Here is a 22741-nt window from a genome sequence, read left to right as displayed (position 1 = left end):
CAATTTTTGCAGTCTGGATGAAATATAAAGACTTATTAGAGAGTAAAACTCCGAGGTGGCTATCACCAGTGGAGGCCAAGGCCCGAAAAAGACCCAATATGGAGGCCTATTGGCCGAAATATTGGGAATTGACTGAAAAAATTGGAGACAATTGGAAGTTGCAGAGCCAGGACAAACTAAAAAATAAGGTGCGAGATTGGCTACATTATGCTCAAATTCAAGAGGTTTTCAAAATGGACAAAAAAGTTGGTTTCCAGGTGGAAAAGTCGAAACTAGAGACAGAATTGTTAGAACCAAAGACAAAGCTGTTATCTAGAATGTATAACTTGCTGCTTATGTGGAATTTACAGGATGAGACAGTTAAATCTGCTATGATTAAATGGGCACAGGATGTTGGACACAACATTATGTTTGAAGACTGGGAAAGGTTATGGAACACCGGAATGAAATTCACGGCCAGTACGGCCTTGAAGGAAAACATTATGAAAATGATATACCGGTGGTACATGACCCCAGTCAAGTTAGCTAAGATACATCACCTGTCTGACAATAAATGTTGGAAGTGTAAGGAAGCAGAGGGGACTTTCTTTCACCTCTGGTGGACATGCCCAAAGGTTAAGGCTTTCTGGGAAATGATTTACAATGAGTTGAAAAAGGTATTTAGGTATACCTTTCCCAAGAAACCAGAGGCCTTCCTGTTGGGCATGGTAGACCAGAAAGTGTTAAAGAAGGACAGAACTTTGTTTATGTATGCTAGTACAGCAGCAAGAATACTCATCGCAAAGAACTGGAAGACACAAGATTTACCCACGCTGGAGGAATGGCAGATGCAGTTGATGGACTACATGGAGATAGCTGAACTGACCGGCAGAATCCGAGATTTGGATGTAGAAACAATTGAGGTGGACTGGAAAAAGTTTAAAGACTACTTGCAAAAGTATTACAAACTGTATGAATCTTAAGACGGTGCATGATTTGGAAATGATACGCTTTAGCAACTATGATTAAGTAAATAGTAAACTAAGTGATAAAAGAGAAAAGGAGATAATATGAAATTGAACATGTTACGTTTATTTTAAAGGTATAAAAATTGTGACATAATACATTGAATATAGATACATAACATGTAAAAGTTACAATAAGGTATGACATAAGGTAACAAATTGCTGACATTGTTAATATAAAGAATGCAGAATCGGAAGGGGTGGGGAAGTCCAAGTTGGGATTTTTGTTAAAAAAAAAAAAAATGGTTTCTTGTAAACTCCTTATTTGTTTGTAATGTATAAAATTTGGAAAGAAACGTAATAAAAAATATTATAAAAAAAAAAAAAAATAAGATTTGATATTTCCCCCTTAAATGCCATTTGTCCATTAGTCTCGAGACATCTGGCAGCACAATTTATTTTAATAAAAAGGGAGCGGTCAAAATGGGCTGCTATTGTTTTAGATGCTTCTTTGTGAGCGTGGCAAGTTTATGTACTAGGGTCTTTATTACGGTAGTCTTACATTTAAATTTCAATCACTCTTTTTGTCATGGAGACATTAAAACACCTTCTAAGGTGTGTGTGTGTGTGTGTGTTAGTCAGGGTTGGTGAGCAACATGAGCAAAAGCAGCATTCCCCAGTTACAACATGCTAAACATATTGAAATGAAAGAAGAACCTTGTGTCAAAAGCAAAATAAGTTGTATATGTTATATACCAGAATTCACAGATTTGCAGGAACAAGTACACCAGACATTAGCACCCATATTCACTGAATATAGCTCCATGCCTCCCAACATTTCTCCAATGAAATTAGGGATGTCCTGAGGAAAAGCAGGACATTGCAGGATCAAATCAGAAACCAGATGTCTTCTGTAAATCCGGGACTGTCCCTGGAAAATAGGAACACTTATAGGGTTTGTAGCTCTGCTATCAAGTTCAGCTACTGAGGGCTTTCACAGTATAGAATACATCTGTGTAACCGTAAGACAGAATGGGGAGGGATGTCTTTCCCTTTAATCTGGTCATCTTTGTGTGACCTGCCGTTCCCATCTTATTTGAATGAGTATAAAGTGCTTTGCACAGGGCTGTTTCTAAAGCAGGAGTTGTTGGTCTGAAATTCCCATCAACTCTAGCAACCGTGGCCAATAGGGATGATGGGAGAGTTAGTTCAATGACACCTGGAGGGCCACAGTTTTCCCACACCTGTTCTAAAGACTATTCACATTTCAGCTGATTCAGAGTACCACTATCAGACTGGTTCATTTTGTTAGCTTCTTAAAGAGTTCTGCAGGTGCATTCAAGTCAGTTGAGTTTGTTTTGGCGGATCACACTTGCTTGCAAAAGAAAATGATACAATAACGATCCATAGATGGCAACATAATGTGCTTTGTTTCTCCTGGAAAGTTGCAGCATAAATTGCACGTGTGGCGTGCTTTGAAGCACTGTATAGACAAGCCTCTGTTCAATCTGGTACAGTACATAATTCCAACAGTAGCAGCTGTAGGAATGGATCTGTAACAGCTGTTGGCCAATTACAAATATCCCTTCCTTGGACAAGACACTTGAGCTTGTAGTTGCCATGCAACTCCAGGACCACTTGGATGAAGTTGCTCAATGATAAAGTTACAAACAGAAACTTTCCTGTGCAAAGATCCTGGGTGTGTGCCTGGTCCCTAACTATGAGACAAGAAGTGTTTTTTTTCCCCCTTCCGAAACTACAGTTCTGAGATATTTACACTATGATCAGTAGCTGATGGTGGGGTTAAACCACTCAGCTGACCACTCTGGCTGAGTTGCTGCTGCACACCAGGACAGAGAGAATGGGTCATGTGGTGCAAACATGTCAGCAGTGCTAACCCACGGCTCCTGCTGGTGTGTTTTCACCTTGCCACCACCTCCCAGCTCTCCACCCCAATATACAGCAGCAGCTCAGATGGATGGAGGTCAAGTGAGCAGTGAAACCACCCCATGCAGTCTGCTACTGACTAGAATCTACAGTAACTGTTAATGAGGCTTTTAGGCCTAGTGCAGATATTCCACTATTTCACTGCTGCTGCTGAGAATGGGATTAACTTTTTTATGGGCATAACATAGCTTCAAGGAATTGCAAACAGCTTGCTATTTCTTAAATTCAGCACCATCACTATATGATTTGCAATATGAGAAGATGAGGTGAAGATGCAATGCTGGGCCTTTTCTGCAGTGGCTCCCCACTTGTGGAATACTCTCCCCGGGGAGGTCAGCTTAGCCTTAGCTTCCCCTTCTAGCTCCGCTAACGAACGCGTAACTCCCGACCTTGGCAAGGTGGGAGAGACGCATCTGTCTGTGAGCAAAGACTACCCGGAAGTGGCATATTTTTCTGTTTTCAAATTACAAACCAGATGAAGGATGATATAGAAATTTAATTAATATAATAATAATAATAATAATAATAATAATAATAATGTAATCCTGGATTAGCTACATCAATGGCAACCTCTAGATTGCTGAACCTGTGAGAACAAAGTTATTTCCCTAAATGGTTCTAATCAAGAAAAATTAAATGCAATCTCATATATCTCCATTAAAATATAAATAGGAGGGAAGAGGGAGAATTTTAGTCACCATTGAGATCATAAAAGCAAACAATGGCCGAGACCTTTAAGAACAAATGATTATATCTGTTTTTTTCCATGAACAGATCACTTAAGAAATTATTTAAATATCACAAGCTGCAGACATTAAAAGTGCTTATCGCATCAACAGTTCTCACGGTACTGTGCCAAAATAGCACTCATTACAGAAAATCACAGCATGATCGTTGTGAAAAGTGCTTATAACTTTATCAAGGCTCATAGCAAAGAACATATGATAAATAATTATCCAGTCAACTAAATGTTTCTCAGTTGAAAGAAATATGCTGAACTATTTGTAAAAAAGGTAAAGGTAAAGGTACCCCTGCCCGTACGGGCCAGTCTTGACAGACTCTAGGGTTGTGCGCCCATCTCACTCAAGAGGCCGGGGGCCAGCGCTGTCTGGAGACACTTCCGGGTCACGTGGCCAGCGTGACATCGCTGCTCTGGCGAGCCAGAGCCGCACACGGAAACGCCATTTACCTTCCCGCTAGTAAGCGGTCCCTATTTATCTACTTGCACCCGGGGGTGCTTTCAAACTGCTAGGTTGGCAGGCGCTGGGTTCGAGCAACGGGAGCACACCCCGCCGCGGGGATTCGAACCGCCGACCTTTCGATCGGCAAGCCCTAGGCGCTGAGGCTTTTACCCACAGCGCCACCCGCGTCCCGAACTATTTGTAAGTGTCACTAAATACTGCAGTATTCAACCTCTCTTTAAGCACCTTATCATTACTGCAGGAACATGTTCAAAGATGCAAAAATGGGTATCATAGAATCATAGAATCATAGAATCATAGAATCATAGAGTTGGAAGAGACCACAAGGGCCATCGAGTCCAACCCCCTGCCAAGCAGGAAACACCATCAGAGCACTCCTGACATATGGTTGTCAAGCCTCTGCTTAAAGACCTCCAAAGAAGGAGACTCCACCACACTCCTTGGCAGCAAATTCCACTGTCAAACAGCTCTTACTGTCAGGAAGTTCTTCCTAATGTTTAGGTGGAATCTTCTTTCCTGCAGTTTGGATCCATTGCTCCGTGTCCGCTTCTCTGGAGCAGCAGAAAACAACCTTTTTCCCTCCTCTATGTGACATCCTTTTATATATTTGAACATGGCTATCATATCACCCCTTAACCTCCTTTTCTCCAGGCTAAACATGCCCAGCTCCCTTAGCCTCTCCTCATAAGGCATCGTTTCCAGGCCTTTGACCATTTTGGTTGCCCTCCTCTGGACACGTTCCAGTTTGTCAGTGTCCTTCTTGAACTGTGGTGCCCAGAACTGGACACAGTACTCCAGGTGAGGTCTGACCAGAGCAGAATACAGTGGCACTATTACTTCCCTTGATCTAGATGCTATACTCCTATTGATGCAGCCCAGAATTGCATTGGCTTTTTTAGCTGCCGCATCACACTGTTGGCTCATGTCAAGTTTGTGGTCGACCAAGACTCCTAGATCCTTTTCACATGTACTGCTCTCAAGCCAGGTGTCACCTATCTTGTATTTGTGCCTCTCATTTTTTTTGCCCAAGTGCAATACTTTACATTTCTCCCTGTTAAAATTCATCTTGTTTGTTTTGGCCCAGTTCGCCAATCTGTCAAGGTCGTTTTGAAGTGTGATCCTGTCCTCTGGGGTGTTAGCCACCCCTCCCAGTTTGGTGTCATCTGCAAATTTGATCAGGATGCCCTTGAGTCCATCATCCAAGTTGTTGATAAAGATGTTGAATAAGACCGGGCCCAAGACAGAACCCTGTGGCACCCCACTAGTCACTCTTCTCCAGGATGAAGAGGAACCATTGATGAGCACCCTTTGGGTTCGGTCAGTCAGCCAGTTACAAATCCACTGAGTGGTAGCAAAGTCAAGACCGCATTTTACCAGCTTCTTTACAAGAATATCATGGGGGACCTTGTCAAATGCCTTGCTGAAATCAAGGTAGGCTACGTCCACTGCGTTCCCTTCATCTACCAGGCTTGTAATTCTGTCAAAAAATGAGATCAGGTTAGTCTGACATGACTTATTTTTCAGAAATCCATGCTGACTATTGGTGGTCACAGCATTCCTTTCTAGGTGCTCACAGACTGTTTGCTTAATGATCTGCTCCAGAATCTTCCCTGGTATTGATGTCAGACTGACTGGGGGGTAATTATTTGGGTCCTCTCTTTTCCCCTTTTTGAAAATAGGGACAACATTTGCCCTCCTCCAGTCTGCTGGGACTTCATTTGTTCCCCAGGAATTCTCAAAGATGACTGCCAGTGGTTCTGAAATCACATCTGCCAGTTCTTTTAATACTCTTGGATGCAGTTCATCTGGCCCTGGAGACTTGAATACATCTAAACTAGCCAAGTATTCTTGTACCATCTCCTTAGTTATTCTGGGCTGTGTTTCCTCTGCTGAATCATTTGCTCCAAATTCTTCAGGTCGGGCATTGTTTTCTTTATCGGAGAAGACTGAGGCAAAGAAGGCATTGAGGAGTTCAGCCCTTTCTGTGTCCCCTGTTTGCATTTCACCATCTTCTCCTCTGAGTGACCCCACTGTTTCTTTGTTCTTCCTTTTGCTACGAACATACCCATAAAAGCCTTTTTTGTTGCTTTTAACCTCTCTAGCAAGCCTGAGTTCATTCTGTGCTTTAGCTTTTCTGACTTTGTGTCTACACGTGCTGGCTATTTGTTTGAATTCCTCTTTGGTGGTTTCCCCCCTTTTCCATTTTTTGTACACATCCTTTTTTAATCTTAACTCAGTTAAAAGTTCTTTAGATAGCCACCCTGGCTTCTTTAGGCACCTTCCATGTTTCCGCCTCATTGGTATTGCCTGAAGTTGTGCTTTTACTATCTCCCTCTTAACAAACTCCCAGCCATCATGAACTCCCTTTCCTTTTAGTATTACTGTCCATGGGATCTCACCCAGCACTTCCCTAAGTTTTATGAAGTCGGCTTTCTTAAAGTCAAGAAATTGAGTCCTAGTATGCTTGGCTGCTCCTTTCCGCTGTATAGTAAACTTCAGAAGAGCATGATCACTCGCGCCTTGAAAAGCTAGGCGTTTTACTATCTCAGCCCCTCCCTACATTGCATGCCTCTCTTCAAATGCCAAATGATTCCCACAAGCCGTGTTCCCATGTTGCAACCTCAAGAACCCACCTTCACTCTTCACAGTATGGATGAAATGAGAGATTGCCATGTTGCTGTCATCATACCTCTCATCAAATTCGTAAGTCCCATAGCTCTTTCTCCACCTTACCTGATGAAGCAAGAAGACCTTCAATTTTGCCCTTCAGAAGATGGATAAGGAACAATACTACACAAGTAGGAACCAAGCAGGTGCTGCAATAGCAACTTTGCTTGCTCCTGTCATAATTATACTCCTGCCTGAGTGAAACACCTTTCTAGTTCATTTTGTAAAAGGGAGAACTGAAACTGGAACAAGTTCCTTTTTTGACAGGATGGACTTGTATATAACTTCTCCTGGGAGAGTGATAAACTAGGCATGAGATTCCTTTCCATGGGAAGGAGCTCTATGCACATAGATAGCCCATGGATCCCCCTGTCTCATTCACCAGATATTAGAGAATAGAAATGAAGAAACATTACGTAACTTATGGAAACACTGAACACAGAATACAAGAAAAGTGGTTTCCTCATAAAGGTCTGATTCAGCACACAACATAATATCTGATGGGCACTGACTTGCATGGGAAGATGTGTCAAGAAGCTTCCCATTTGATTTGGCTGATTTCTACCACGCCATCACAGCCTGCTTTATTGAGAAAATGTGGAAATGTGGCTGCAATCAGCTGAACTGTGTAGGAAACCATTTCCTACAATCTATCATTTGGTTCTCTGACCATGCATAGTTGTGTTATTAGCAGCCACTGACACATGCTGCTGAATGTATAAATCAGGCATCAGTCACTGTTCCTTTGAGGCCTTGGTTCATAAGGAAATAGAAGCAAAAAGAGAAAAACAAAGCCATTTAGACAGGAAAAAGCATATTACACAAGGCCCTTCCCTGGCACATTTTAACAATAATTCAGATGTTACCTTACAAAAGTAATCACCTTCATTATTAAAGGCAGCCCACAAAGAATGAATTCCTAGGATGTTTCAAGGGTAGAGATTTCAATTATATTTTTCAATTCCATCAAAGGATAAAAATATCTAATAGAGACATTATGAGAAATAAAAATTCCTGATAAATTCTTCAAGAGAGGATTTTCTACTACATGGTGCAATTGTATTAAATCAAGATATGATGAAATCTGCAGTGGAACATTTTCTCTTACTTCACTAGCATAGCTCAAATATATTGGCACTCATATACACTGTTATTTTCCGGTCTGGGACATCTGGCCATAGAACTGGTTTAACAAAACTCGTATCTCTCTGGTGTGCAATGTTTTGGTAAAAATTCTATTCCTAATAACATGAAAAGATTATACATTTGTCAGCTTATGGCAGGGTTGTGCAGCGGATTCAGAGGAAACCTAGACTGGGTTTGCCTTGGATTATCTGAGGCAAAGCAGAACGAACCAAAGTGTGGGCATATTAGGGTGCCTTGACAATTCAGAGGTCAAAAAAGGTCAAAAAAATTGCTGCAGAATGTGGACAGGGAGCTTAGAGTTCCATCACAAGCAGGGTTCCTGTCAGTGCCAATTGCCAATCAGCAGATCAGTGCTGACTAGAAGTCCCACTCAGATCAGCTGATGGGGGTGCTGGTTTCCATCATTTTAGGAAGCAGTTTGAATAAGCTGATTGGTGCTTGGGTTGCCCCTTCAAAGGGGTCTGCTCTGTTTCCTTGAAGCACTTTGCATTCAAACCACTTCTTAAAATGGAGCTTTCCTTCTCTTGCTGGCCAGATCCAGTTCCCCACTCCTGCTGCCTTTGTGGGAAAACCACCACAGCTATGTATCTTAAAATTGTCAGGATTCAACTCCTCCAGAAGGACTACCATGTCTGCCAGTTTCAACCACAAACAAACATAATCCCACACTCTACAAAGAGCCAGAGGTTTCTACATGAAGAACACCTACCTCTCCATCCTCTATCCAGACAAACAGGAGGCTTTATTCAAGAATTAACAGCTATACAAGCACACTGGAGGGTTGGGAGCAGGGCCATTGAGGGCGTCTAGTCTGGGGATACCCACTCACTGGATCATCATCTTGTGGTGAGTAGGCTTGCATGGTCCTATGATCCTTGTGAGCAAAGCTGTGGAGAGTCTCGTACTCCCAGTAGGGTCACCCAAGGCAGTAAAGTCAAGGGAGAAGAGCTAGACAAAGAATGATCCAAGAAATCCTCAATGGCAGAACAGGTGGAAGACAACAAGCAGTATGGTACAATGGCTGTGAAGGTGGATGAAGGCTGCAGCAGATAAGAAACTACAAGTCGTGATACTTGAGCCATCAGAATAGATGTGAAGACTGTGCATTGATCAGCATGCGCTAATCTTCACACATAAAACAAATTCATGCACAGGTGTATTCCAAAACCCCATCATCTTCTAGTCTGGGGCTAGCCCATGATGAGGCTTGGAGTGCTGTATTTAGCTTCCCACAAGTGACTTGGGGATGAAGCATCTGTTGACAATGCAACAGAACTAAAAGAAGATGGCACTACGGCTCTTGTGTTGATCCTTGATTGGTATGCAGCAGCTGTGAATGAAACTTGGTCAATGACAGCATTAGGGATCCCTGTGCCAGTGTTAATGAATGAGCTGATTAAATTGTCTTTTAATGGGTATTGGTATTATAGTGATGGGTTGTTAAGAATGTACATAAGTGTTTGGTGGTTTGGGACCACTACCTGTTTCACAATACTGCAGCTTTCTCAGGTTCTGATCCTGTACATTTCTGAAGACTGAAAGCTCCTTTCTTAGAGTCCACTGAATAATTTCCGGACTCCTCACTGGATTTATTCATTATTCTCAAGTGTTTTAGAAAATTCTATTAAAAACTTTCAGTTCCACTAATGAGAAATGAAAGCTTGATGACATAAAATCTATAAATGAATGAGTTGATCTTAATTAAATCATATCCTATCATTTTTTTAAAAAAGGTTAGTTTCTATTTCCCTTTCTCCTTACTTATTAACTTTAAAGAAAATGAACATGGGATGGAGAAGTTTGTTCTTTGCCAAGTTAAATGTATTACAATGTCCAGTTATACTGAGAAGACTGAGAAACTTAAAAATTCTTATGATTTTTTTTGTGTTAAAGGGGACTGAGAAGCTTACAGCGCTGTTGCATGATCCTTGAGTGCTTCAGTGACAGGCATGGAATACCCTAGCCTTGTTCAGGTGCAATAATAATAATAATAATAATAATAATAATAATAATAATAATAATAATAATAGTATATTTATACCCTGCCCATCTGGCTGGGTTTCCCCAGCCACTCTGGGCGGCTCCCAACAGATATTATAAACACAATAAAACATCAAACATTAAAAACTTCCCTAAACTTCAGATGTCTTCTAAAAGTCAGATAGTTGTTTATTTCTTTGACATCTGATGGGAGGGCATTCCACAGGGTGGGCACCACTACTGAGAAGGCCCTTTGCCTGGTTCCCTGTAATCTCACTTCTTGCAGTGAGGGGCCCGCCAGAAGCCCCTCAGAACTGGATATCAGTGTCCGGGCTGGACGATGGGGGTGGAGACGCTCCTTCAGGTATACGGGGCTGAGGCAGTTTAGGGCTTTAAATGTCAGTACCAACACTTTGAATTACGCTCAGAAACGTACTGGGAGCCAATGTAGGTCTTTCATGACCGGTGTTATATGGTCTTAGTGACCACTCCCAGTCACACATATAGTACCTATGTGTGAAGAGCAGGGCAGTGAAATCACCTTACTGCCCCCCACAATGTCCTACATTGGCATGAACACCTGCACATTGTAGATGATTGGACAGGAAACACCTATGCATGGGCAGCTGATCACACAGAAGCTTCCATGCTATTGGAACCCCAAACACTGCAGTTGTGCAGGGACGTGGTCAGTGCCATAGATGGTACTGGGAGAAAGTCCAGCAGCCTTGTCCCACTGGCCCTTTCTCCATGCATACATCTTATATTTGGCAAATGCCTGAATGGTGTTCATATTAATTCTGCATTCAATGAATAGACAAAAATGCTATTTGTTCCCACAGATGGAGGAGGCATTTGTTTGTTTTACTTTTCTCAGTGCATGACCCAGTCAGATGCTCCCAAGCTTGCTTACAGATTGGAATGCACCTTCCAGCTGGATTGCACACTTTTCTGGATTTTGAAGTGCCATGTTGGTGTACAAATAATGTGTGCTTTACTTTAAAATACATACAGATGGTGTATTTTTTCATAAGAAAGCATATTTTATGCAAAAAGTGTGCACAAAATGTGCACAATTCAGAAGTGGAATTTATTTGTGCACTCTTTAAAAGAAAAAGAAATAAGCACTATGTTGTTGTTGTTTAGTCCTTTAGTCATGTCCGACTCTTCATGACCCCATGGACCAGAGCACGCCAGGCACTCCTGTCTTCCACTGCCTCCTGCAGTTTGGTCAAACTCATGCTGGTAGCTTCGAGAACACCGTCCAACCATCTCGTCCTCTGTCGTCCCCTTCTCCTTGTGCCCTCCATCTTTCCCAACATCAGGGTCTTTTCCAGGGAGTCTTCTCTTCTCATGAGGTGGCCAAAGTATTGGAGCCTCAGCTTCAGGATCTGTCCTTCCAGTGAGCACTCAGGGCTGATTTCCTTAAGAATGGAGAGGTTTGATCTTCTTGCAGTCCATGGGAATCTCAAAATAAGCACTATAGTTTCCTTATTTTAGCTTGGATGATTCTAGTGGCAGGATAACTTCCTGTAAATAAGGTGCTCCTTCCAAATGCCCCTTTGTATGTAATTTCTCCTTCAGCTGTTTGATCTAAGTGATTACCATTTGTGCTGCCATATGTTGTTGGACTCCCATCATGCTAGATGGCTCGGGGTGATGGGGATTGTAGTCCAACAACATCTGAGGACTAACAGTTGGGAAAGGCTGTCCTACATCTTCTTACTCTGATGATCTGAAATATTTACACTGTCCTTTCTAAAGGAACTATCACTTGATATCACTTGATTTTGGTGAATGATGAATACGTAGAGACAGTTTTTATTTAAAGGACAGAAACTGCTTGCGTCCATTTAGAAGAGCAGCAGATGACAGAACTGCTTAAGAAGGATTCCCAGGCATTGTTTAAGTTGTTCATATGGATAATGCCTGAGTGAAAGATGACATGTACTGCAAAATGTGTGTAGTGTAATATTCTTCTATCAGACATGGAAAAACTACGGTCATCAATTGTTCTGCCCATTTTGGTCTCTGGCATGTGGCCCCTGGCAAGCTCCCCAGAAAAGGATGTGGCCCTCCAGTTGAAAATTATCATCTAGTCCAGGGGTCCTCACCTGGACTAGATGATAATTCTGCAGCCTTCTTTCTCTAGTTTCCAATAGATCCTGTCCTAAGACTCTAGTTCATCTTCATTCCTTTGCAGTTTGACTTCTGGTGCCCCTCAGAATTCAAACATGGCATTATTCTAATCTTGATATTATTATGCAGGTGGTGTATTGCAATCCATCACTTTCTATTAAGAATAAAAAAGACAAGAAGCACTATTTAATTAAAAAGTTCTCCCACCTCAAAAATAAAAAAACCCCACAATGAAATTATCTTGAAAGAAAGACTTCATTTTAAAGCCCCAAGATTTACATGAGGAATCAAAATGAACAGAGAAAAACATATAACAAAATCATAAGTATTAGTAGAACTCATAGCAACAAATGACTAGGTACAGACAGATGAGGTAGAGATGAATACAGAAGTCTGCTAATGCTGGGACACTATTGGGGATACTAATGAATGCTTTGCAATTTGTAGTCCAGTTGCCTATAATCACTAGGGTTGTGCACTGGATTTGGTGGAGTCATGAGCCAAATCTGACAAATTCAGAGGTGCTCAGACATTGAGTCAAATATTGCTATAAGTTGGTTTAGATAGCCTAGAGCAAACTGTGGCTGGCAAGGGATGGGGGCATCAGATAGGGAAAAGAGACAGGCATCTGTCACTCATTTCTGTGGACAAAGTGGACAAAGTGGCTAGAGACTCAGAATATGGAAAGTGAAAATAAATTCAAATTAATTTTGTAACATTAGAAAGAATTCTAATATGTGAATGCCTGAGGATATTAATTTGCAGACACAACATGGTGTTTTGGGCCAGCTGAAGGGCATAGAGATCAAGCCGTGGTCATGCTGTGGGCTCCTTTGTTGTCACTGCTGTTTTACTTGGATCAGGTGTCCCATCCCTGCCCACATTCTTGCTATACACCTTGGTTGGAATAAGTTTGGCCTGCTGAAAGTTGAGCCCTTGATTTTACAGGCCTGTACAAACTTAGGTGTATACCCTATAAGTGTCTTGGAAAAACCGAGACATCCTGTTTTTCCCCCGGGAGACCACGGTAGCCATTTTGGTTGCCATGATCTCAGCCCTTTTTTCAGGGGTGCAATCTCAAGTGGCATCCCAAAATGCATGTTTATGGGTGCTATGAGATCACAGCCCCAGAAAAAGTGTGTCTTTTGGGCCCCATGATCTTATGCAGGTCACATGACTTGCAGGAACATGGACGGGAAGATGAGTATCCCGGTTTTGGGACTGAACATGTTGGAGCATATGTTGATGATGTCAGGTGGCAGTGACCTGGAGTAATTATTGGTTATGCATTCATCCCAAACAGGTTATCCTAGGTGTTTGGACCGGGGTTGTAAAAAAAAACCAAACCAAGAGAGACATTAGAATTGTTCTGTCAGGCCTGCATGGAGCTGTTATCCCTCACCCTTAAATCCATCATGCAATGGGTGAACTGTGTAGGGCTGATGGGACACACTTCTCTGATTAGTAATGTCAGATCTACAGAGGCGACTCTTTCAGGTTATTTGTTTTGGGGAAAGTCACTAACCTTCTGTGACACAAAATAAAATAAAAAATTCATTCCAGTAGCATCTTAGAGACTAACTAAGTTTATTATTGGTATGAGCTTTCGTGTGCATGCACATTTTTTCAGATACACTGAAACAGAAGTCACTAGACCCTTATATATTTTCAGACCTGGTCTGAATAGAGACATTGGATTCTTATCTCATTATACATGATACAGCTATTTTTAGCCATCTCACCCCTTGCTTTTTCCTGTAAGACCAATTGCTGTCAACAGGTTTACCACACCTATCAGCCAATCACCCATTCCCACCACCCTTCTGAGTAATACCCCTCCCCACCCTCTGACTATATCTAAGGGTCTGGTGACTTCTGTTTCAGTGTATCTGAAGAAGTGTGCATGCACATGAAAGCTCATACCAATAACAAACTTAGTTGGTTTCTGAGGTGCTAGAGGAATTTTTTTATTTTGTTTCAACTACGGCAGACCAATACCTACCTGTAACTTCTGTGACACGTAAGTGTGGGATGTTATGAGGTAGTTAAAGTTTGGTGAGCACACTAATAAACATTTAAAGGTGATGGGTACAGCCCCGAGACCTGACTCCGGGGCTGTAGGATTCACTGGCATGGTTGGAGAACACCTTGGGGGCCAAACTAAGACCTGCCTAGAATTGTGGGGCCCTGGGAATGGGTGGAGCAAGAAGGTTTCTCTACTCACCTGAAAGGTTGGGGCAAAAAAAGGAAGGGTATCAGAAAGATGACCCCTTGCCCTTTGCAGAATTGGCCCACTTGGAGTTTGGTTATTAGTTAGAGCCCGCACCTCGGTTCCCCAATGTAGATCTGCTTTTAGCTAGTTAAATAAATAAATAACTATGGCCCAGTCCACCCAATCATTATGCCTTGCCTCTTCATTTTCTTGTGTGATTGCAACTCCTTTCAGATTTTCTTGCTGTATGTGGAAAGGTCTGTGAGGTCTATATGGGGGTCAGGACTCTCTGTCATAGTGGGGACAGGGCCTGCAGATGCAACCATTCCTTTTTTAAGTGCACATGCATTTGCCCCGAATGTATGAATAGGTGCTAATTATAAACAGAGAGAAAAGGAGACATTCTAAATCTGACGAAGCATATATGTGAAATTTATGGTTCCTAAAGACATGGTATATTGTATATGGGCACAGAGCACATTTCAGCTTTCAGCTGAAAGGAGTAGTGGGCAAAGCAAACTTCATGGAATGGTCCTGTGCCTGGTTAAATTGTGAGAAAAGTGTGGATTTATGAGCATCTATTGTCATGGTTTTTCTGTCTCTTTAAACTTCATCATGCTAACTATGGCAACACTCCCTCCTCCCACCCCAAAAAGCAGACTTTTACTTCCATCGAAAGGGATTCTGTTTATTTCAATGTTTACCGTAATTTTCGCTCCAAAACACGCACTTTTTTGCTCCTAGAAAGTAAGGGAAAATGCCTGTGCGTGTTACGGAGCGAATGCACTCGACCGAAGCCATGGCTGCCGTCAGTCAAGCAAAGCGGGAGCCGCTTGCAGGGCTTTGCACGGCTCTAGCTTTGCTTGCTTTACAGCCAGGAGGAGGGGGAGGAGCCGAGGAGGAGGGAGGGAAGGAGAGCCATGGCAGCAAAGCAGGCAGCAGCCGCTTACACGCGAGGAGGGACAGACGGGAGCCATAGCGAGCCGGAAAAAGCACCGCGTAGCCAGCAATAGCTGCTGCAGCCTCAGCTAGCAAAGGTCCGTGCGCTCTCTAAACAGAGCAATGAGGCTGCAGAGGGACGGCAGGGCACAGGAGGGCTCTGAGCCACGAGCGCAGTGAAAACCAGTAAAAAAGTTTTTAAAAAGGCTGCTGGGGACAGGAGGGCACGGGATGAGGGAGAGGGGGGAATTACGATTCTCCCAGCGTCTCAGCTGATCTGCTGAGCAGGACTTGGGCCATTAGCTGTGTAAAGTAGCAAAGAGGGAGAGAAGGAGCAAAGCGGGAGAGGAAAGGAGCTGCTTACACTGCTGTAAGTGGCTGCTGTCTGGTTGGCTCCTTTAAAGCAACAGTGCTCTTTCCCTCCCCCCTCCCCGCTCAGCTCGCCGAAAAGCTCCTTTTCCACACACCCCACGCGAGCTCCTTCTTCCCTTATACCCCTCTTCTGCATCATTAGCAGCATCCTTCTCCACACACCCCACGCGTGTTCCTTCTCCCATTAAACCCCTCTTCTGCATTATTAGCAGCATCCTTCTCCACACACCCCACGCATGTTCCTTCTCCCCTTAAACCCCTCTTCTGCATTATTAGCAGCATCCTTCTCCACACACCCCACGCATGTTCCTTCTTCCCTTATACCCCTCTTCTGCATCATTAGCAGCATCCTTCTCCACACACCCCACGCGTGTTCCTTCTCCCATTAAACCCCTCTTCTGCATTATTAGCAGGATCCTTCTCCACACACCCCACGCATGTTCCTTCTCCCCTTAAACCCCTCTTCTGCATTATTAGCAGCATCCTTCTCCACACACCCCACGCATGTTCCTTCTCCCCTTAAACCCCTCTTCTGCATTATTAGCAGCATGCTTCTCCACACACCCCACGCATGTTCCTTCTTCCCTTAAACCCCTCTTCTGCATTATTAGCAGCATCCTTCTCCACACACACCACGCGTGTCCCTTGTCCCTTGAATGCTTTTCCTTCCCTCCCCACTTAAAACGTGATTACAAAGCACGGATCCACATGGATCCTCAGGATTTTTGCACTGGGTCACCCCAAGTTCACCATCAGATCACATAGCATGTCCATGGCTACAGCCTGCACCAAAAAACACACACGCACCCACTGTCTCATGGGGCTGCAATGGCGCAAAAACGTGGTTACAAAGCATGGATCCACGTGGATCCTCAGGATTTTTGCATTGGGCTACCCCAAACTCACCGTCAGATCACGTCTGTGGCCACAGCATGAACCACAAAAATCATACATCCACTGTTTCGTTTAGAATCTTTTTTTCTTGTTTTCCTCCTCTAAAAACTACGTGCGTGTTATGGTCAGGTGCGTGTCATAGAACGAAAAATACGGTAATTCTGCCATTTTGTCAAATGACCCTCAAGGCAGCTTTGTGTCTTTTGGCAGGCCTTCATCCTGTGGTGTTGCCCATCCAAATTAGAACAATGACCGCACAGTGTCTGCAAGTTGTGGATAGGCTAGAGATATAGATGGGTGCTCCTGAGTTATAATTGCATCTGCCTGTTTCTTCCATAACGGAGAGTAGCGCCTCATAAGGATCTGGAAGTGAGGCTGTACTATGCCATCTGATTAATTCTGAACATAAATGCTGGGATACAAGTCTGTCTAGAGAAAAAGCTGGTCCCATCATTAGGCAGAGTGAGGTGGCCACCAAGTCAGCTAATTTCAGATATAATAAAAGGCAGCGGAGGCACCTTGACTTTTGTGAGGAGGGCTTGCTGCTCTGCTTCAAGCAACAAAATGGATTGGGCTGGTCCTTTCCAGGGTGTGAGCAGGGCGAGGAGAGGAGGAAAGTCCCATTGCACAAGTGGAAACCACTTGAGGTATTAGTTGATTTGGATTTGAGGATTGAAGTTTATGTTTGTTTATAGAAGGTGGCGTTGTTGGGTGGATGAAGTGAATGTTGTTTATATATAGCGGACAGACAAAGAATCAGAAGTCCCTCACCTTCTGAATTTTATTCTTTTCACTCTTTTAACCTCCTTTCCATTTCTTTTTCTTAATTTTTCTATTTCCCTTTCTCTATTCATTTCTCCCCTACCTTCTATTTTGATCAAAGTCTCAGTAATTTTCTCTCTTTTTTTAAAGGGAATTATTTAGTTGAATACCACCCACTCTTTTATTATGAATTCACCAGCTACAGGATTGTGGTGAGGCCCTTTTTAAAGGTACAGTGGTACCTCGGGTTACAATCACCTCGGGTTACAAACACTTCGGGTTACAGACTCCACTAACCCAGAAGTAGTACCTTGGGTTAAGAACTTTACCTCAGAATGAGAACAGCAATTGTGCACCAGTGGTGCGGCGGGAGCAGGAGGCCCCATTAACTAAAGTGGCACCTCAGGTTAAGAACGGTTTCAGGTTAAGAATGGACCTCCGGAACAAATTAAGTTCGTAACCAGAGGTACCACTGTACTGGGGTCTACTGGGATATTGAAGCCTCCTTAAACACAAGTCAGCTTCAGTGAGCACTGAGAGGACAAGAGCTAGACCTAACCCCATCTTGATTTAACTGAAAGCCACCGAAAGCCAGTAAAAACTGGCACTCAGCACAAAAAGGGCTACAGGAAATCAATAAACAGAATTACCTGCGGATGTGATAACTGAGCCGATCTGAGATCTGACACACACATGCAGCACCTCTCTGCAAAAGAACCTGATCATCGGTTGATCAAGGTTTCTTCTAACAGGGCATGCTTTGCATTTGCTTTGGGCTCTTGGTGATTAATTATAACTCTGATTATGCCTTGCTGCTTTAGGCTTCTTTACGTGACAACAGGATTCCCCCTTCTTATTAGAAAATATACTGCAGTTTACATTTATTTTCATCTGATGAATTGCCCATTGAGCACGAGATACCTGATGCCTTCCCATTTGGGCACATATGCTCAATAATGACTCAGAATGACAAATGGGACCGGGAGGGGCGGAGGAGCAGTGTCACATCATTTAAAGACTGATTATGCACCCTTAGTCAAAATATATACAAATAAGACAGCTGCGCTTGACTTTTGTTTTACCGAAGCTAGCAAGTATTTTATTTGCAATAAAGAAACTGAAGGGCCATCAACGCTATGTAGAGCCATCTGCTTGTGAAATTAGTTTCATACCAGGGACTTAAAGTCTTGGGATAATGCTCATCTACTTACGGTACTAAAAATGCTCTGTCTTTTTTTCTTTATTCTTGAAAGTATGTTGTTGATTGTGATTAGTTTTGTTAACGGCTCATCTCTTACTCCTCTGTATCTCATTTACAAGTGCTAATTTTCCAAATGGCAGGGAAATAATAATATCACCCAACCGTCGTGTATGGCAGCAAAACATACCATGTGTCTGGAAATTTCTGTTTGCTGTTATAAAATGCACAGTGTGGAGGATGGCATGCGATGCAGGTGGCTTGCAGCAGAGGACTGTTTACTGAAATGCATGAGTGGCCATGGCCTATAGATTAGCCAAAAGTGTCTGGCCTTAAAAAAAGGACAAACGCGTTGGCCTCACTATGCTGGTTAGGTTGCACACCATCTTCTGTGTCTAGTGTAATATTCCCCAAGCTGGTGCCCCCTAGATGTTGTTGAACAACAACTCCCATTGTTTCTGATTATTGTCCATGCTTGCTAGGGATTATGGGATTTATAGTCCAACAACATTATTTTGTGCACCACCTTGATAGCTTCTGGTCATGTAGCAGTTTATAAATCTGTAAATCATATACCTGGAGGATAGCAGATTGGGGAAAGTTGGTCTAGTGGGATTCAAGGGCAGATTAGAAAGTCTAATCAAACCAACTGGGGAACAGAATTCCAAGAGGCATTCTCAACATTTGTTCTCTACCTCAACAGAAGGGTCCCTTGCTTGGGCTGCAGAGTTCATGAGGTGCAGGAAACTACAGTAACCAAGGCACCTTCATCAGACATTGTAGGAGAACGTGGGGAAATATAGGCAGACTGAATGTAGGCAGAGTTAGAAATAGAAGGATCTGTTCATTTTGGTTCTCTCGGTTTCTCTTTTTTCTGATCTTAAATTCAGTGCTCTACATTCTGCAGCAATTTGCAGCTTTTAGGTTTTTTTTAAAAAAATCATCATAAAAATTCAGCAGCATTCTATACGCAGTTTTAACTGCACATATTTGCAAGCAATTCCCCTCAATATAATGCAATTTTGTATGCTATTTTGACCAATATCTTCATTTTTATGCACACTTTCCCCTTATGTGTGAATTTTCAAAACAGATTGGTTGGAAAGCTGCATTGCAAAAATTCAGTTAAGTGTGAATTTTGAAGGATAGCTGTGTTTTGGTTGCAAATAGTTTTGGGAAGTACAAATTTGATACTTTTAAACTGAAGGCTTTAAATGCATACCAAATTGAATTTCTTCTCCACCCCTAGGCAGAGTAACAGATAGGGACTAGTTTAGGAATTCCAAGCTACAATTTTGGCCATTGCTTCTCAAGTGTATAGATTACATTTCTAGTTTGTGTTCAGAATCAAGATGCCAATTGTCTTCTTAATCCAAATAAGAAATTCTGGCTTTAACATGTGGGTTGCTTTCTTCCCTCTTTGTATTTCTTTTGCCTTCTTTCTGGATTCAGTATTGCAAGAAGGATGAGAAGAGCACTAATGGTGGCAGATCATCAGTGCTGCCAGATCACTGATTTGACAAGCAGAATGAATCCAATGAATTTTCTCTCTGTCCTGCCCTACTAAACTGGGAAAGAGTGCTGTCAGAAGTAATAACTGGTGGTGTGGGGAAAGTCGAGCAGAAGAGGCACTGCTGATGTTGACTGATGCCACTCCATGGAGGTAAATTCCACTATAATTAGTGGGGCTTAAAATTAGTCACCCTACATTTGTTTATTCTGTGTTCGGATTATCTGACACATTATATGACAACAAAACACAGGTTTTCAACCAGGCATGCACACAGCAGAAAACTGCTGCCAACAACCATATCTCTATGGCTGTTGTGTTTCCAAATAAGCCGTCCATTTTTGCTGGGATTCTTTTCACTTTTTCATTTCTATATTTGGTCTTACAAAGAATCCCAGCTGAACACCCAAAGTGCAGTATTCAAAGTATTCCTTACTGTGAAAAAGCAGAGTGCCTGAAACTTTCTTCTGGCTGCTGGTTCTAATGAGAACAGATCCAGAAGAACCCTTAGTATGTGAAGGGTTTGTGAAGGTAGCCTACATTTCAAATGAAACCTTACTCTCTTTCAGAGATGACCATAAGGCCACTTTCCTCAGTGAATTTGTTGAGACTTGGCATTTAACTTCCATGTTCTTTTCACATCTTGACACTTCAAGAAGATCGCTTTTCTTCCCTCTTCAAGTTTAGGAGTTATTATTTATTTATTTATTTATTTATTTATTTATTTCACTGTTCCTCTCCATGAAGTCCTCTGTTTTCATCCAAAAGGAAAGCAGTGCCCAACATGGTAATAACAGGATAAACAATGCAAAGAGGGAGCTGCAGCCCAAGATAGGAAAGAGGTGGTAGGGAAACATCTGAATTCAAATCTCCAGGGCCTGATAAGCTGCACCCAAGGGTATTAAAGGAGCTTGTGGATGTAATCTCAGCTCCTCTGTCTGTAATCTTTGAGAATTCTTGGAGAACAGGTGAGGTCCCTGCAGACTGGAGGTGGAGAAATATTGACCCCATCTCCAAACAGGGGGGAAATGAAGACCCAGGTAACTACTGACCTGTCAGTTTGAAATTTAGGCCAGGCTGTAATTGATACCATACTGGGAGGGTCAGCTAATGCTGCTGAAGACAGAGTTGGGATTCAATGAAATCCAATGAAATTCAATGAAATGATGAGATAGGGTTGCCATCTTTCAAAAAGTAAAAACCAGGACACCGTGAAACCACTGAAATTGTTGAATTTGTTTTTTTAGACAAAATTGCAAAATCCTCCCCGGACATCATTTCTGCCTTTGAAATCCCAAATGTATGGCAGCCCTCGATAAGATGCTTAGTGTATTTCAGTGGAAACCTTTGCCAGGGTTAAAAAGGAAAATAAAGTGTTGAGTGATGTAAGGTGACATTTCTCAAAGTTCTCTCTTCCAGTATGAGCTATTCAGGGACCCCTAAAACATGAAATTTGTAAGGTCACAACCACACCATACATTTAAAGCACTCTTACACCACTTTAACAGTCATCTTCTTTGAAGAGTTCAGAGAACTGTAATTTGTTAAGGGTGCTTTTAATTTTAGCTTTCTGAGGAGTCTCCTAATAATGTTCAGCACCCTAAAAACATTGTTTCATGGCTGATGCCTGGCAGAGTACAAGCAACAATTGAAATTGGTCCATGTCCGAAAGGGGCTTATAAAATAAAATAGACTGAACTGGCACCTTCATGCTGAAATGTGTGTGTGTCTATTTTATGTGCTTGCAGAATAGGGCATTCACATGATTCTAGATTAGCCGTGAACCCACTGATGCTCCTGTGCACTCCAACAGCAACTGTTTAGGTAAAGGTAAAGGAACCCCTGACCATTAGGTCCAGTCGTGACCGACTCTAGGGTTGCGGCGCTCATCTCACTTTATTGGCCGGGTCATGTGGCTTCCGAGTCATGTGGTCAGCATGACAAACCTGCTTCTGGTGAACCAGAGCAGCACACGGAAACGCCGTTTACCTTCCTGCCAGAGCGGTACCAATTTATCTACTTGCACTTTGGTGTGCTTTCGAACTGTTTAGGGCTCCTCAAATTGTATGAACTAGACCACAGTCAAAGATCATAGAAACTTAGTGGAGGCACACTAAAGTAGATTACCATCAGAGTACATTTGCCAACAATATAGGGATCCAATTGGATCTTCTTCCCTTTCATTCACTTCCTCTCCTTCAGCAATGCTTCTAAAAGTGAAGACCAAACTTTTATTGACAAAAGTCTGCTTGTGGGAGCAATATCACCAACACTGACAAGGTAGAAAATGCTCAGGAACTTATCAACTTTGAGAAACTTGAGGACCTTAGAGCATCTTCTCTATGGGCAACACCATATTGGGTCTGTTGTGCAACTAATTTTAAGATCGTTTGGGAACTGCAAAGTGGTAAAAGAGAGCCAGAAATTAACCTAGGACAAAACTCTCAATAAAATAACATAAATGAAGGAAAAGACAGACAGACAGACACATGAACCTTGGATGAAAACAGCCCACAACTTTACTTAACTCTCCAAGTTTACAACTGCAGTTAAATTATGAACAGAGTTGAAGGCAGATGCTTCATTCCTAATCTGATTCCCAAAGGAAGTGATCTTTCTGTAACACTGCATTTGCTTTCTGGAAATCCTTCTTCAGTCGCAAGTAGGGATAGAAGGGTCTGCCAGTTTTGGTTCTGTGTTTCTTTTTGTTTAGTCATAAATTCAATTCTCCACATTTCTTCAGAAAATTGCAGCTTTTACCAATGAACTTTGGCAAAGCAATCTACCAAAGGCCACTTCTTATATTTATTTCATTCTCTGCCTTAAAAT

The sequence above is a fragment of the Podarcis raffonei genome, chromosome 9, assembly GCF_027172205.1.
Source record: "Podarcis raffonei isolate rPodRaf1 chromosome 9, rPodRaf1.pri, whole genome shotgun sequence".
NCBI lineage: Eukaryota > Metazoa > Chordata > Lepidosauria > Squamata > Lacertidae > Podarcis > Podarcis raffonei.
The sequence above is the reverse complement of the archived record's forward strand: the minus strand, read 5'-3'. Positions refer to the sequence as shown.